The sequence below is a fragment of the Crinia signifera genome, chromosome 4 (assembly GCF_055691185.1).
Source record: "Crinia signifera chromosome 4, ASM5569118v1, whole genome shotgun sequence".
Classification (NCBI taxonomy): domain Eukaryota; kingdom Metazoa; phylum Chordata; class Amphibia; order Anura; family Myobatrachidae; genus Crinia; species Crinia signifera.
The window spans coordinates 174,685,505-174,688,483 of record NC_139220.1 but is presented as its reverse complement, the minus strand read 5'-3'; the positions used below and the strand labels follow the sequence as shown (position 1 = coordinate 174,688,483).

Here is a 2,979-nt window from a genome sequence, read left to right as displayed (position 1 = left end):
CCATTAAGTCGACATTGGTCTAGGTCGACATGGGAAAAGGTAGACATGGTTCTAGGTCGAAATGTCATTAGTTCGACAGGTCGTTAGTTCGACAGATCATTAGTTCGACAATGTTTAGGTCGACAGTCAAAAGGTCGACATGGGGTTTTTCACAGTTTTTTTTACCTGAATGTCAACACAGTCAACCTGGACACAGTTTAAAGTGCACCGCATCCCCCTTGCATCGCTCGCTGCGCTCCCGATGCCTCAGGCACGGTGCTTCGCTACGCTCGGCACACTATTTTATTCTCCCACCACGCCCTAGTGGATGGTAGGGCATGAATACCGCCTGTCGGCACATGTCGGCTCAAAACACAGTGAAAAACCCCAAGTGGACCTTTTGACTGTCGACCTAGACACTGTCAAACTAATGACCTTTTGACCTAGAACCATGTCGCCTTTTCCCATGTCGACCTAATGGTTTTGACCTAATGACTGTAGACCATCATGCTGTAGACTAAATGACCGCATCCCGTAGCAGAATACCCTGTGAGGGCCAGTGTTAGGGTTACCACCCATCCAGTCCAGTAATTGAGACCGAGTCTGGACGGGTGGCTGCCTCAGACTATACAACATCCAGGAATTCTGTGCTGCTGACTGAGCCGCCCAGCGGCAGCTTCCGCCGGAGCCCGGCCCAGCACCAGCTTATTCCGATGACCCCATGTGACATTCTGCAGCTTCTCTTCACTCGTAGTAGCATAATGTTTAATGGGCATCATTGTGTGTGGCATAATGTGTAATGGGCATCACAGTGTTTGGCATAATGTTTCATTGGCATTGCAGTGTGTGACGTAACATGTATTGGGCAACACAGTGTGTAGTGTAACATGTAATGGGCATCACGGTATGTAGCATAACGTGTAATGGGCATTACGGTATGTGAAATTCCGTTGTGCAAAATTAATAATAGAATTAAGGCAAACGTTAAAAAAAACTATGATAAAGCGGGTCAAGCGGCGAAGATGGGGTGGTTCAATGGGTGGGCTGTGGGTGTGTCAAGGGGCGGCCCACTGTCTGAGAATTTCTCAACACAAAGGTTAGCCAGTTTCAGTTTTCCCCAATCTGAGTCAGTGTGTTTTATTGTTTCCTGTAGAGACCAATATTACAAGGTAAAGTCTGAGAGAAAAGGCACATAGAAACATAGAATTTGATGGCAGATAAGAACCATTTGGCCCATCTAGTTTCCCCCTTATTTATCCTTCAGGTAATCTCAACCCTTTTTAATCCTTATTTCTTTGTAAGGATATTCATATGCCTATCCCAAGCATGTTTAAATTGTTCTACTGTCTTAGCCTCTACCACCTCTGATGGGAGGCTATTCCACTTATTCACTACCCTTTCTGTGAAGTAATTCTGGTACTTATGTAATATCTGGGCTCCCGTTTTTCTTATGAGACCGCGTCCCCTCGCGGGGCTCGCTGCGCTCGCCACGCTTCGGGCACGGTGGCTCGCTGTGCTCGCCACACTATATAATATCAACTCCATGCGTAGTTGGATAGTAGGGGTATGAAAAAATGGGGTGCATTTAACATGGGAGCCCAGATAATACATAAGTACCGTAATTCTTTCTAACATTTCCCCTGAACCTACCTTCCTCCAGTTTCAGTGCATGTCCTTGTGTTCTATTACTTCTTTTCCTTTGAAGAAAATTTCCCGGCTGTACTATGTTAAAACCCTTGATATATTTGAAGATTTCTATCATGTCCCCCCTTTCCCTTCTCTGCTCCAAACTAAGATCTTTTAGTCTTTTCGGGTAAGTTTTGTGATGTAGGCCATGCACCATTTTAGTTGCCCTTCTTTGAACACTCTCCAATGTATTTATATCCTTCTGAAGATAAGGTCTCCAGAACTGGACACAGTATTCCAGATGAGGCCGTACCAATGACCTATAAAGTGGCATTATTACGTCTTTTTTTCTGCTACTGATTCCTCTCCCTATGCAACCAAGCATCTGACTAGCCTTCCTCATTGCTTTGCTACATTGCTTTCCTGCCTTTAAATCACTTGAAATAGTGACTCCTAGATCTCTTTCCTCCTCAGTAGTTTCCATTATAGTACCCTTGATACTATATTGAGCACCATCAGTGGTTTAACACCCTGGTAAAGCCCAATGATTCTGCTGTTTATGCATACTCAGTGAGTTAGCATGCATTAACCAGTGATCTACCAAGTCAGTTAAAAGCTGGTTCTCGGCAGAGGCGTACCTAGATATCCGTGGGCCCCATAGCAAAAGTTTGTAAGGGCCCCCTATTTAGCAAGTGATGGTGATAAATGTATGTAAAACATATTACTTAGACCATAAAGATGGGCCCCCTTAAGCTCTGGGCCCCATAGCAGCTGCACCCCTTGCACCTATTGTAGTTACGCCTTTGGTTCTCAGCCTTTTGGCTAAGATCAAGTGTAGTATCTGTTCTTATCTGTGGGTGTGAACTGACCCCTGGCAGAAGAATAGAGAAAGGCTTGACCTAGTAACTGCTTTAATGGGCGGAGGGTATGGTGACCCCTCATCCATGGGAGTAGTGAAAAGTTTTGCTGAGTACCTTCACCCTGCCAGGGAGAGTATAGGGCAGCTCCCCCACACTGGTAGGGAGAGGAAAAACACTGGGTCTAGTAGGTGACTCTCTTAATGGGGTTTGTAGCCCCCCAAAGGAAACACACTTGGTTGGACACTTGTAGCGTGCCTGCGGGGGGAAATCTGAGGATTTTTTGGTACTAGCACTGCACACTTCACTTTAAGTATGCATTGCACATCCTTGCCCTGGGCCTTTTGGCTGGAGCAGTACAATTTTTTACACCCCTACCCAGGCCTTCTGGCTGAGGACTCTTTATTTATTTATTTCTCTTCACCCCTTTCACGTTTGTCACTTTTTTCATGTTTTTCGCTAGTTTGGTCACGTTTTTGGGCTGTGTGTAAGACCCTTATGGGCTACCCATTCTCCA

General features: G+C 45.6%; 1 pseudogene; it reads left to right on the top strand.

The window, feature by feature from the left end:
• The first annotated feature begins 2,407 nt into the window (after positions 1-2,407).
• On the top strand, positions 2,408-2,545 carry LOC146076332 (U2 spliceosomal RNA; annotated as a pseudogene).
• Positions 2,546-2,979: the final 434 nt, after the last annotated feature.